The sequence below is a fragment of the Bison bison genome, unplaced genomic scaffold (genome assembly GCF_000754665.1).
Source record: "Bison bison bison isolate TAMUID 2011002044 unplaced genomic scaffold, Bison_UMD1.0 scf7180017864495, whole genome shotgun sequence".
NCBI lineage: Eukaryota > Metazoa > Chordata > Mammalia > Artiodactyla > Bovidae > Bison > Bison bison.
Genome location: NW_011495054.1, coordinates 11,376,838 through 11,391,612, shown reverse-complemented (window position 1 = coordinate 11,391,612; position 14,775 = coordinate 11,376,838). Strand labels below are relative to the sequence as shown.

Below are 14,775 nucleotides of genomic sequence, written 5' to 3'. Positions count from 1 at the left end.
TTTATACAAGTGTAGAATCAACATCAATTTCTTAAAAAAATCTAGGAAACTAATGGGATTGCATTGAATCTTAGAGTAATTTGGAGAGAATTGCTGTCTTAACATTCCAGTCCATGAATATGGTATATATCTCTCTGTTTATTTAGTTTTTATTTTACTTCCCTTTGCAACTTTCTGTCACTTTCAGTGTTCGGGTCTTTCACATCTTTTATTAAATTTATTTCTAAGTATTTTGTTTTTTGATGCTATTACAAATGTATTTAAAATTTTTCATTTAGCAATTTTTAATTGCTATTGTATAGGAAAAAGTGTGTTGTGTGACCCTGTTGAATTTTCTTTTAAGTTCTAGTAGGGCTTTTTGGTGGAGAAGGCAATGGCACCCCACTCCAGTACTCTTGCCTGGAAAATCCCAGGGATGTAGGAGCCTGGTGGGCTGCATTCTATGGGGTCGCACAGAGTTGGACACGACTGGGTGACTTAGCAGCAGCAGCAGCAGCAGGGCTTTTTGGATTTTCTCTGTGCATGATCTTATTGTCTGCAGGTAATGACAGTTTTGCTTCTTCCTTTTTTTTTGGCCTTTGCCTTTTATTTCTTTTTCTTGCTCCATTATACCCGTTAGGATATCCAGTACAATTATGAATAGAAAAGATGAGAGCAAATTTCCTCTACTCATTCCTGATCTTAGTGCAAAAGATCACTTGAGCCCTGTATTGTTGATGATGATGCCCTTAATCAGGTGGAGGATATTCCATTCAATTCTATTATGATTGAGTGTTGAATTTTGTCACATGTTTTCTTCATCTGTTGAAATGATATTTTTTCTCACTTACTTTGGAATGTTAAGTCAGCCTTGCAGTCATGGGATAAATACCACTTTGTTGTCATATATACCATTTTTATATATTGTTAGGTACAACTTGCTATAATTTTGTCAAGGATTTTTGCATCTGTGTTTGTGAGGAATATTGATTTGTGTTTTCTTTTCTCGTGATGTCTTTGCTGGTTTTGGTATCAGAATGATATTGGCCTCATATGATGAGTTTTGAAGTGTTCCCTCTTCCTGTGTTTTCTAGAAAAAGGCATGTTTTGTCTTTAAGTATTTGGTAGAATTCACCAGTCTATTCTAGAGTCTGGTAGAAATGACCGTCTTTACCGTGACTTTTCTTTGTGGGAAGGTTTTAATTATGGATTAAATTTCTTTGATATGAGGCTATTTAAATTTTCTAATTCTTCTTGGATTAGTTTTGGTATTTTGTTTCTTTCAGTTAATTTTTACATTTAATCCAGGTTGCAAATTTATCAGCATGGAATTGTTAATAACATTCTTTTATTATTGTTTTCATTTCTATAGGATCTATAATGGTGTCTTTTCTTTCATTCCTACTATTGTTAATTTGTATCTTCTCTTTTGTTTCATTAGTCTGCCTAGATACTTATCAATTTTGTTCATCTTTCTGTTCAATCAGTTATTAGGTTTATTGATTTTCAGTATTGTACATTTTCTCTTTCATCAATTTCTGCTCTTTATTATTTCCTTCTTTCTAAGTATTTTTCATTTAATTTGCTGTCTTTTTCATTTCCTAAAATGGGAGGTTAGGCCATTGATTTTATTTAAAAATTTCTTCTGTATTTCTTTTTGGCTGTGCTGGGTGTGTGTTGCTTTGCCCGGGCTCGGGCTTTTCTCTAGTCGGGGCTAGTGGGGGCTGCTCTCTAGTTGTGGTGCGCGGGCTTCATTGTGGTGGTTTCTCTTGTGGAGCACAGGCTCTAGGCACGTGGGCTTCAGTAGTTGTAGCACACAGGCTCAGTAGTTGAGGTGTGTGAGCTTTAAGGTGTGCAGACTTTTGTAGTTGTGGCAGGAGGGCTCTAGAGCATGGGCTCAGTAGTTGTGGTACACGGGCTTAGTTGCTCAGTAATATGTGGAGTCTTCCCAGACCAGGGATGGAACCTGTGTCCCCTGCACTGAAGGTGCGGTGTCCCACTGCACTCCAGGGAAGACCTAGGCTATTGATCATAAATCTTTCTTCTTTTTTAATATAATCATTTAAACCTAAATTGTTCTCTCCAATCACTGCTTTTGCTGTATCCCACAAATTTTGACATGTTTTCATTATAATGCTAGTGTTAAGAATGTTTTCTAATCCTCCTTATGGTTACTTCTTTGATCCATGAGTTATTTAATGAAGTTTGTACTTAAGTTCCTAATATTTGGGTTTTTTTAAGTTATCTTATTATTGATATCTAATCTATTCCCATTGTTATTAAAGGACATACTTGGAATGATATTATTGCTTTTTAGTTTACTGAGGCTTGTTTCATGGCCAGCATATGATTTATCTTGGTGAACCTACTGTGAGCAATTGAAAAGAATGAGTATTTTGCAGTAGTGAGGTATAGCTCTATGGGTATCAACTAGGTCAAGGTAGTTGATGTGAAGTGAAGTGAAGTCGCTCAGTCATGTCCGACTCTTTGCGACCCCATGGACTGTAGGCTACCAGGCTCCTCCCTCCATGGGATTCTCCAGGCGAGAATACTGGAGTGGGTTGCCTTTGATAGTGTTGTTCATATCTTCTTTCTCTTTGCTGACTTATTTAGGTCTAGTTATTCCATCAATTGTTGGAATAAAGTTAAAATCTCCAATTAAGATTTTGGAACTGGAGATTTTCCTCTTTAGTATTGTCAAATTTTGCTTCATGTGTTTTGAAGCTCTGTTATTAATATAAATACTTTTATTAATATTATGTCTTCTTGAGGAATTGATCCTTTTATTATTATGCAAGGTTTTTCTTTATTTCTGGTATACTAATTTTGGTCCTAAAATCTATTTTGTTTGATATTAATGTAGCCACTCTATAAAAATCTATTTTGTTTGATATTAATAGAGCTGTCTTCTGCTTACTTTTTGCTTTATGTATATTTTTCTCTTTATAAATTGTCAATCTTTCTGGGCTTTTACACTCAAACTTCATCTCTTTTGAATAGCATATAATTGTGTCTTGCTTTTTAAGTCAGTTTTGGTAGTCTTTGTCTCTTAAGTGGATCTTTGTCCAATAGCATTTAATGTGATCATCAGTGCTATTGATTTTGCCTTTACCTACCATTTTATTTCTGTCTTCTGTTTTTGTCTTTGTTACTCTTTTCCTGCTATTTATTGGTTTATTTGAAATCTTTTTGAGTTGATTTTTTTTTTCTTGTAAGTTTGCCATTGTTTTCAGTGGTTGTTGATGATGTTGTTTGGCTAGTAATTTTCTTGTTTAGAATAAAACTGCTGCTACTGCTAAGTTGCTTCAGTCGTGTCCGATTCTGTGAGACCCCATAGATGGCAGCCCACCAGGCTCCCCCATCCCTGGGATTCTCCAGGCAAGAACACTGGAGTGGGTTGCCATTTCCTTCTCCAATGCATGGAAGTGAAAAGTGAAAGTGAAGTCGCTCAGTCGTGTCCGACTCTTAGCGACCCCATGGACTGCAGCCCACCAGGCTCCTCCGTCCAACTACATACTTTATTTCTTGAATTGAAGCTTCAGCTTCAATACAGATATTGTCTTTAGTTGAATTGCTTTGAATTTGCTTCATACATGTTAACCCGTGGGTTATTCAGAGATGTTGGAAGGCAGAATTTGTGTATCCCTTTTCTGCCTCTTTTCCTTCTGAGATCCCCTTCTTCCTTGGCTAAAGACTATGACTTTTTTGTGCTTCAGTGGTTTAATTCCACAGGCCAGAGAGACAGCACTCTTGTCCTGCTCACCTGCAATCAGCACTTCATCTCTGCACCCTGAAAATGGAAACTCATTTCACAACTTTCTTCCTCCAGGATCCACCTGCTTCTCATTACTCTCCAGTGCTTTCAGTGGTCACATTTCCCCATTTATTTCTTGCTATTCTGCTGACAGACCTGCTCTTGTTGATCCACTCATTTCCCTTTTCTTTTTGTTTATGCCAAGCTTTATGCCTGGGGTTTTTGTCCCTGCTGCCATGGGAACTCAAAGAGTGGGACTAGACTGAAGCAACCTACTATTTTTGGGGTACATAAGTGAAAGTTGCTCAGTCGTGTCTGACTTTTTGTGACCCCATGGACTGTATGGAATTCTCCAGGCCAGAATACTGGAGTGAGTAGCTGGTTCCTTCTCCAGGGGATCTTCCCAATCCAGGGATCGAACCCAGGTCTCCCACATTGCAGGCAGATTCTTTACCAGCTGAGCCACCAAGGAAGCCATTTGGGCTACATAGAATAGGTCCAACTCAACTCTTATTTTAAAAAATTCAGTTCAGTTCAGTTGCTCAGTTGTGTCTGACTCTTTGCAACCTTCCCTGTCTGTCACCAACTTGCAGAGTTTACTCAAACTCATGTCCATTGAGTCGGTGTTGCCATCCAGCCATCTCATCCTCTGTCATCCTCTTCTGCCTTCAGTCTTTCCCAGCATCAGGGTCTTTTCAAATGAGTCAGCTCTTCACATCAGGTGGCCAAAGTATTGGAGTTTCAGCTGAAGCATCAGTCCTTCCAATGAATATTTAGGACTGATTTTCTTTAGGATGGACTAGTTGGATCTCCTTGCAGTCCAAGGGACTCTCAAGAGTCTTCTCCAACACCACAGTTCAAAAGCATCAATTCTTCGGCGCTCAGCTTTCTTCACAGTCCAACTCTCACATCCATACGTGACTACTGGAAAAACCATAGCTCTGACTAGATGGACCTTTGTTGGCAAAGTAATGCTTTTTAATATGCTGTCTAGGTTGGTCACAACTTTTCTTCCAAGGAGTATGCATCTTTTAATTTCATGGCTGCAGTCACCATCTGTAGTGATTTTGAAGCCCCCCAAAATTAAGTCTGTCACTGTTTCCACTGTTTCCCCATCTATTTGCTATGAAGTGATGGGACCAGATGCCATGATCTTCATTTTCTGAATGTTGAGTTTTAAGCCAACTTTTTCACTCTCCTCAAGAGGCTTTTTAGTTCTTCTTCACTTTCTACCGTAAGGGTTGTGTCATCTGCATATCTGAGGTTATTGATGTTTCTCCTGGCAATCTTGATTCCAGCTTGCGCTTCCTCCAGCCCAGCGTTTCTCATGATGTACTCTGCATATAAGTTAAATAAGCAGGGTGACAATATATAGCCTTGATAGACTCATTTTCCTATTTGGAACCAGTCTGTTGTTCCATGTCCACTTCTAACTGTTGCTTCCTGACCTGCATACAGGTTTCTCAAGAGGCAGGTCAGGTGGTCTGGTATTCCCATCTCTTTCAAAATTTTCCACAGTTTATTGTGATCCACACAGTCAAAGGCTTTGGCATAGTCAATGAAGCAGAAATAGATGTTTTTCTGGAACTCTCTTGCTTTTTCGATGATCCAGTGGATGTTGGCAGTTTGATCTCTGGTTCCTCTGCCTTTTCTAAAACCAGCTTGAACATCTGGAATTTTATGGTTCACGTATTGCTGAAGCCTGGCTTGGAGAATTTTGAGCCCAATGGCACCCCGCTCCAGTACTCTTGCCTGGAAAATCTCATGGATGGAAGAGCCTGGTAGGCTGCAGTCCATGGGGTTGCTAGGAGTTGGACACGACTGAGCGACTTCACTTTCACTTTTCACTTTCATGCACTGGAGAAGGAAATGGCAACCCACTCCAGTGTTCTTGCCTGGAGAATCCCAGGGATGGGGGAGCCTGGTGGGCTGCCGTCTATGGGGTCACACAGAGTTGGACACGACTGAAGTGACTTAGCTTAGCTTAGCTTAGCTTACTAGCGTGTGAGATGAGTGCAATTGTGCGGTAGTTTGAGCATTCTTCAGCATTGCCTTTCTTTGGGATTGGAATGAAAACTGACCTTTTCCAGTCCTGTGGCCACTGCTGAGTTTTCCAAATTTCCTAGCATATTGAGTGCAGCACTCTCAATAGCATCATCTTTTAGGATTTGAAATAGCTCAACTGGAATTCCATCGCCTCCACTAGCTTTGTTTGTAGTGATGCTTCCTAAGGCTCACTTGACTTCACATTCCAGGATGTCTGGCTCTAGGTTGGTGATCACACCATCGTGATTATCTGTGTTGTGAAGCTCTTTTTGTGTATAGTTCTCCTGTGTATTCTTGCCACCTCTTCTTAATATTTTCTGCTTCCGTTAGGTCCATAACATTTCTGTCCTTTATTGTGCCTATCTTTGCATGAAATGTTCCCTTGGTATCTTTAATTTTCTTGAAGAGATCTCTAGTCTTTCCCATTCTGTTGTTTTCCTCTATTTCTTTGCATTGATTGCTGAGAAAGGCTTTTTTTAATCTCTCCTTGCTATTCTTTGGAACTCTGGATTCAAATGGGTATATCTTTTCTTTTCTCCTTTGCCTTTCGTTTTTCTTCTATTCACAGCTATTTGTAAGCCCTCCTCAGACAAACATTTTGCCTTTTTGCATTTCTTTTTCTTGGGGATGGTCTTGATCCCTGCCTCCTGTATAATGTCACGAGCCTCTGTCCACAGTTCTTCAGGCACCCTATCAGATCTAATCCCTTGAATCTCACTTCCACTGTATAATCGTAAGGGATTTGATTTATGTCATACCTAAATGGTCTAGTGGTTTTCCCTTTTTCTTCAATTTAAGTCTGAATTTGGCAATAAGGAGTTCATGATCTGAGCCACAGTCAGCTCCCAGTCTTGATTTTGCTGACTGGATAGAACTCCCATTTTTGGCTGCAAAGAATGTAATCAATCTGATTTTAGTATTGACGATCTGGTGATGTCCATGTGTAGAGTCTTCTCTTATGTTGTTGGAAGAGAGTGTTTGCTATGACTAGTATGTTCTCTTGGCAAAACTCTTATTAGCCTTTGCCCTGCTTCATTTTGTACTCCAAGGCAAAATTTGCCTGTTACTCCAGGTATTTCTTGACTTCTTATTTTTGCATTCCAGTTCCCTATAATGAAAATGACATCTTTTTTGGGTGTTAATTCTAAAAGGTCTTGTAGGTCTTCATAGAACCGTTCAACATCAGCTTCTTCAGCATTACTGGTCAAGGCATAGACTTGGATTACTCTGATATTGAATGGTTTGCCTTGGAAACAGAGATCATTCCGTCATTTTTTGAGATCGCATCCAAGTACTGTATTTCGGACTCTTTTGTCAACTATGATGGCTACTCCATTTCTTCTAAGGGATTCCTGCCCACAGTAGTAGATATAATGGTCATCTTCGTTAAATTCACCCCTTGCAGTGCATTTTAGTTCACTCATTCCTAAAATATAGGTGTTCACTCTTGCTATTTCCTGTTAGACCACTTCCAATTTGCCTTGATTCATAGACCTAACATTCCAGGTTCCTATGCAGTATTGCTGTTTACAGCATCAGACTTTACTTCCATCACCAGTCACATCCACAACTGGGTGTTGTTTTTGCTTTGGCTCCGTCTCTTCATTTTTTCTGGAGTTATTTCTCCACTAATCTCCAGTAGCATATTGGGCACCCACCAACCGGGGGAGTTTGTTAATTTACAATGCTGTGTTTCAAGTGTGTATGTATATATTCATGTATTCTTTTTCACTCTTTTTCCATTTTTCCATTATAGGTTTTTACAAGATATTGAGTATAGTTCCCTGTATACAGTAAATCCTTTTTGTGTATAGTAGTGTGTATATGTTAATCCGAAACTCCTAATTTATCCCCCACTTCCCCCTGCTATCCCTTTTAGTAACCATAAGTTTGTTTTTTATGTCTATGAGTTGATTTCTATTTTATAAATAAGTTCATTTGTGTCTTTTTTTTTTTAGATTCCACATATAAGTGATATCATATGATACTTGTATTTTCTCTGTCTGACTTAATTTACTTAGTATCATAATCTCTAGGCCCAGCCATGTTGCTGCAGATGACATGACCTCATTCTTTTTTATGGTTGTCAACTCTTACTTTTTCCTGGAAACCGCAATGAGCTTATGTGAATGTATCATTCACTGAGTCCTGCTAACATCACTTAATTGTTTTTATTGTTATATAGATTTGTCACTTGAATGTATCTGTCTTAAATTAGCTTGAAAATTCCTTGAAAGTTGTTGTTTATCTTGTAGCCCTAACATTGCTGTGCACTTTAAAAAAACATATTAAAAATTTTTTTTTATTTATTCATTTATTGGCTACACAGGTTCTTGTTGCTATGCGAGGCCTTTTTCTATTTGCAGGAAGTCGGGCTAGTCTTTGTTGTGATGCATGGGCTCCTCATTGTGGTGGCTTCTCTTGTTGAGAAGCACAGGCTCTAGATCATGGGCTCAGTAGTTGTGATGCACAGGCTTAGTTGCCCAGAGGCATGTGGAATCTTCCTGTACCAGGGATTGAACCTGTGTCCCCTGCATTGGCAGGCAGATTCCTAACCACCAGACCACTAGGGAAGTGCAACTATGCACTTTTTTTTAAGCCTCAATGTTTAAATCAATGAGAAAATTAGGAGGCACAATTGTGTGTGTGTGTGTTTGAAGACTTCCAAGGATGCAGTTGTCACAGACCATAAACTTGATGTTTAGAAATTCTTTTAATCATTAGCTGAAGACCTCAGTAGTTTTAGTCTACTTTTTAATCTGTTCTGGAAGCAATCTTTCTTTCAAATCTACCACATTAAAACCTTTTGTATGTTTAGTGAGATAGCTTCGTATAATGGAAACAGCACATACAGGCACTCATTGCTTTGCGTGGTAGCACAGTACCTTAGAGATGACTGTGAAGGCTGAAAAATCTTTCAGTGTGATCATTGCAGCAGTTTTGATTGTTCTGTGACCTTTGCAAGTTTTTATCAAAATTTTAAAAACTCTTATTGTAGATTATAAATATATAAGGAAAGGAAAAGACTAAATATTAAAATATTTAAAAACTAGTATTCAGTGCCTGTGATTTAAAACATTAAGGATTTGTTTTATTTTTCTATTAAAAACTTACCCAGAGTTATTTGAACAGTGCTTACTGCCTTCTCATTATGTAATTTGTGATACAGCATGAGCAAATGTCAATGACAATATGCCTTGGCAAACTGTCATACTCCTTTGTAATTTTGCATCAGCTTCTACTGTTTCAATCTTTGTGCTTTCAGTTTTGTGAAATATCTTTGAAAATTCCTGTAATTCCAGTATTTGCCAGCATCACTTTCTCTGGAACATATTCAGCTTTTTTGTCACAATTAGTTTCTTCATTTATGTCCGTAAGTTCATTGTCCTAAGTTCTTCTGACTGAATCCCTGAAATGGTAGACATGTCAGCATCCCCACAGTCAGCTGTTCTTCTATATCTTTCTTTATATTTGATTTCAGTTTTACCTGCAGTATTGTTGTTTTTTCTTTCTTTGATGCACTCATATTTGTTGGTCAGTTCTCTTTTGAGACTGTCCATATGGGTTTATCACTGGAAGATAAGGAGGCAGCATAACTGCTTCTTTGCTGTTTGTATATGAGCTGAATAACAGATTTGCAGTGACCAATACAGACTTTTTATTTATTTATTTATTTATATAATTTGGCTATGCTGGATCTTTAATTGCGGCATCCAGAATCTTAGTTGTAGCATGTGGGATCTAGTTCCCTGACCAGGGATTGAACCTGGACCCCCTGCATTGGGAGCGTGGAGTCTTAGCTACTGGACCACCAGGAAAGTCTCTCTGATAGACTTTGAAACAAATCATGTTTGGTCAGTAATGATGATGCATGTCTTTTTATTATGTAGCAATTGTGTACTGAAGAGCTAGCAGTGGAGTTTGTACTTTTATGCATTTACTCACAGTTAATATACCATGGTGATGCCAGTGATGCCATCACTGACTCAGTGGATGTGAGTTTGAGCCAGTTCTGGGAGTTGGTGATCTACAGGGAAGCCTGGTGTGCTGCGGTCCATGGGGTCGCAAAGTCGAACACGACTGAGTGACTGAACTGAATATACCACGGTATGTGAAACTCGAACTGCATTATTAGGGAACTGGTGTTATTTAACTGTGGTAACTGAAATTCATATATATTGAAGCATGTGAAATAGCGGCTGCTGGTTCTTTGGTTAAGACCTGAGTTTTTTCTCCTTATATGTTGCTTTTCCTCCATAAGCCCTAGTTTTCCTATTATAAACTGGGTTAACATCACAAACCTTGAAGGGTTGTATTGAAGAGTAAATAAAATAATGTTAGGCATTTAGCACAGAGTTTCTCATATATAGGTAATTTAATACATGATAGTTATAAATGATGATGGTGCTAACTACCATCATCATGCTATAATTGTTCCATATTTGTACACATAAAGTTTTTAGTCAAACTACCCAATTCTTTTTTGAGCATTTTTCTTCCCCTTATAAAAACTTCTGAGTCCTCCCAGTTTCTGCTGATCATTTTTTTAAAAGTATGATGCCACATGGATGAGATGTTCCATTAAGATACATGTGTTACAGAGGGAAGAGGGAGACTTTTTTTCACCACATATATAAGACGTATGCTCTCTTTTGAATAACTTATCAGATCCTGTTGTTCTTTTATATGTGTGCTATATTTTATTTTGACTCAACAAATATCTATTAGGCATTTGCTATATAGGTAAGCATTGTTTTTCTACTGTCTTCTCTGATAAGAGTGGTTAGTTGATTTATCTTAAAAAATTTGCATATGGACATTTTTCATTATTTTGATATTCTACTTCTTCTCCATGATTAAAAAAAAGAGAATAGGGATTTCTCTGGCAGTCCAATGATTAAGACATCACGCTTCACTACAGGGTGCATGGGTTTGATCCTTGGTCAGGAAATTGAGATCCCACGTGGCGTGGCCAAAATACCAAAAAGAGAATGTATTGATGATCTAGACTTGTATTTGCTAGCTTTTGCTTTGTAACAAATCACTGTAAAACTTAGTGGGTTAAAATAAGAACCATTTATTTAACTGAAGATTCTGTAAGTCAGCTGGGTGGCTCTTTTGGTCTGGGCCAACCCAACTCATTTCCACTGGACTTGCTCATGTGTTCAAGGTCAACTAGGGATTTGACTGATGGTTGAATAATCTGAAACTGTCTCATTCACATTTCTTACAGCTAGAATGCTGTTAGCTGGGAAACAGTAGTAACTGGGCCATGTGTCTCTTATCATCCAGCAGATTTTCATGGACTTCTTCACATGGTAGTTGTAGGATTCCAAGAACTGCAAGAAAGTGGAAGCACTGGAACACAAGCAGTTTTGAGTCTCTTTTCACCTTTGCTGTTTTCCCATTGGTCAGAGCAACTCACATGACCAAGCCCAGACCCACTGTAAGAGGGGATTACCTAAAGGCATGTTTAGAAAGGGAAGAATTTTTGGCCATCTTTGTGATTTACCTCTGTATTCTTTGCCAGGTCTGTACAATATGGTACATATTTATGTACCCTCATTCCTAAAACGTCATATCCCTTGTAAAAATACTTATTTTTAATTGAAGGATAATTGCTTTACAATGTTGTGTTTGTTTCTGCCATACAACAATGTGAATCAGGCATAAGTATATATAAAACCTCTCCCTCCCACCCCCCACCCCTCCTATCCCATCCTTCTAGGTCATCACTGGGCAGCGGGCTGAGCTGCCTGTGTTACACAGCAGTTTCCCACTAGCTATCTATTTTACACATGGTAATGTGTGTGTTTGAATGTCAATTTATCCTACCCCCTCCCCTTGCTGTGTCAACAAGTCTGTTTTCTCCATCTGCATCTCTGTTCCTGCCCTGGAAATAGATTCACTAGTACCATTTTTCTAGATTCTATATATATGCATTAATACAAGAAATTTTTTTCTTTCTGACTTACCATATCCCTTTTTAGTTGTATCTACTTTAGTTTGATTTCTTGCCCTTTATCTTTTTGTTTTGAAATTTTCTTGAATCACATCTTTTCAGACAAGTCAGTTGTGAAGTAGTTACTATCATTTTAGTGTGAATTGTGAGTTATAGAAATGGTTATATTCTTGAGGGGTTTGGTAGTTTTCCCGTGGTATAACACTATATAAGGAAAAATTTCACAGTAAGAAACATAAATACCTCCTCTTTCTGTAAAGCTTTTTTCATATTTTCATGTATTGATTATACCTGATGCCAAAATCCTATCATCAGGTATAATACTTGATGACAGAGTATTATACCTTATTTTTTAGGTGCTACAACTGATGACAGAGTTATAGGTAATAAAAAATGTTGAAAAATATTGTGGCCTTATGTTTTCTTTTGGTTTACCTAAATTATAATAGTAGCAAAACATAATAGCTCTTCAGTTCAGTTCAGTTCAGTCGCTCAGTCGTATCTGACTCTTTGCGACCCTGTGAATCACAGCACGCCAGGCCTTTCTGTCCATCACCAACTCCCGGAGTTCACTCAAACTCATGTCCATCGAGTCAGTGATGCCATCCAGCCATCTCATCCTCTGTTGTCCCCTTCTCCTCCTGCCCCCAATCCCTCCCAGCATCAGTATCTTTTCCAATGAGTCAACTCTTTGCATGAGGTGGCCAAAGTACTGGAGTTTCAGCTTTAGCATCAGTCCTTCCAAAGAACACCCAGGACTGATCTCCTTTAGAATGGACTGGTTGGGTCTTATTGGATGCTTATTTGCCAAAGGGTGGTCTGAATACTTTTGTGATATCAGTTTTACACTCAAAATAATCTTATGAAATAGATATTATTATCCCAGCTTTGCAAAAGTGAATGTTTATATTCAGTGAGTGGTTAAATATTTTGTCCAAGACATCCAGCTAGTAACTGAAAGAGTTAGACTTTAACCTAAGTCTGTCTGACCCTAAAGAATTTTTCCTTAATCAGTATACTGTAATACTTGCCTGGATAAAAGAGTTGATTAATTAAGGAATCTTAAGAGTTCAGAATTCTGTCTCAAGTTTTAACACTGATAGGTCCATATAATGTTGAGCTGACTATTCAGTTTCAGTTTCCTATAGTATAAATCAGTCTGAGATTGCATTTTATTTGCCTTTTGCTTGTCATTACAAGTAAAAAAAAAAAAAAGGATGTTTTAAATGACTTGGAGCTTAATAACAGAAATGCACAAAATGTTTTTAGGTATATTTTTATAGAATAATAGTATGCATTTATTATACACATTTGTGCTTTTTATAATTTCAGCAAGACACACATTTATTGAACATTTCTGTGTGCTAGGCACTGTTCTAAAGCTTGGTGATTCAAAAAGAACAAGGCTGTCACAACTAACATTCTAATGGGGCGATGCAGAAAATAAAGTGATAAATACATATAGCAATGTTTGAAAGTGATAAATGCTTGGAAGACAACTTAAAACAGACTACACGAAAAGGGCTTCCCTGATAGCTCAGCTGATAAAGAATCCACCTACAATGCAGGGGACTTGGGTTCGATTCCTGGGTTGGGAAGATCCCCTGGAGAAGGGAAAGGCTACCCATTCCAGAATTCTGGCCTGGAGAATTCCATGGACTGTATAGTCCATGGGGTCAGAAAGAGTCAGACATGACTGAACAACTTTAACTTCACACTAAAAGGAAAGAGTACTGAGAAAGTGAATGACAGAATTATAGGAGAGTTTTGGGCAGGAGATGAGATTCAATGAGACCTGGAAGAACCAAATTTGAAGATTTGGGCTAAGTGCATTCTAGGCAGCATAAACAGCTAGTTTGAATTTGGTCAATGGGAGAAAATAGCTGAAACGTCAGTGGAGCACAGTGAATGAATGAATGAGGTGGAGACTGCAGGAGATGAGGTTGTTGGGGTGGCTAGGAGCCAGGTAGTGTACAGCCTTGGCTTTTTAAACCATTGTAGGGCTTTAAGGTTTATTCAAAGATTGATAGGATGTGATTGAGAGATTTTAACTAGAGTGATAACAATTTATGGTCAGTCTAGTTAAAGGTTATGAGTATGTTTAATTTCTACATATCTGTGACTTTCCAAAATTTCTCCTGTTACTGATTTCAAATTTCATTCCATTGTGATACTTGGTATCATATCAATCATTTAAAATTTATTGAGGCTTGCTTTATAGCTTAGCATATCATCTTTCTCAAGAATGTTCCTCCTGCACTTGAGAACAATCTATATTCTGCTGTTGTTGAGAAGGGTGTTTTTTAGATATTCATTAGGCCTAATTAGTTTATAGTATTGTTCAAGTCTTCTGTGGTCCTGTTCATTATTGGCAGTTTTGATGTCCCTAACTATCACTGTTGAATTTTCTTTTTCTCCCTTCACTTCTATTAGTTTGTTTCATGTATTTTGGGGGCTCTGTTGTTTGGTGTTAATATTTTTATGATTTTATGTCTTTCTGAAAGATTAATCATTTTGTCATAAAATATCCTTGGTCTGTAGTAACAATTTTTGCTGTCAAATCTATTTTGTCTGATATTAATATAGCAGCATTTCTATTTTGGTTGCTGCTTACATGATGTATCTTTCCCCATACTTTTCCTTTCAACTTGTTACTTTGAAACTAACATGAGTGTCTTGTAGATAGTCTATGACTATATCATGGTTTTGTTTTTTAGTAACCATCTATTCTGCCAATCCCTCTCCTTTGATTGTAGTGTCTAATTCATTTATATTTAATGTAACTGCTGAAAAGGTAGGGTTTATACCTGTTTTTTATATGTTTTCTATATGACTTTTTAAATGTCTTATTTTTTTGTGTGTCTTTTTTTCTGTTCTTCTCTTTCTGCATGACTTCCTTTTTTATGTTAAATATTTTCTTAGGTACCATTTATATTTCCTTGTTTTTTTTTTCTATATATATTTTTATATTTTATATTTATATATTTTTACTATATATATTTTCAGTTATATATATATATTATATATATATAAT

General features: G+C 37.5%; 1 protein-coding gene across 1 annotated transcript in view; it reads left to right on the top strand.

Annotated features, from left to right (window-relative positions):
* Positions 1-14,775, top strand: part of TTC28 (tetratricopeptide repeat domain 28) — a 582,431-nt gene that overhangs the window by 23,759 nt on the left and 543,897 nt on the right. The gene's annotated exons all lie outside the window — the stretch shown is intronic.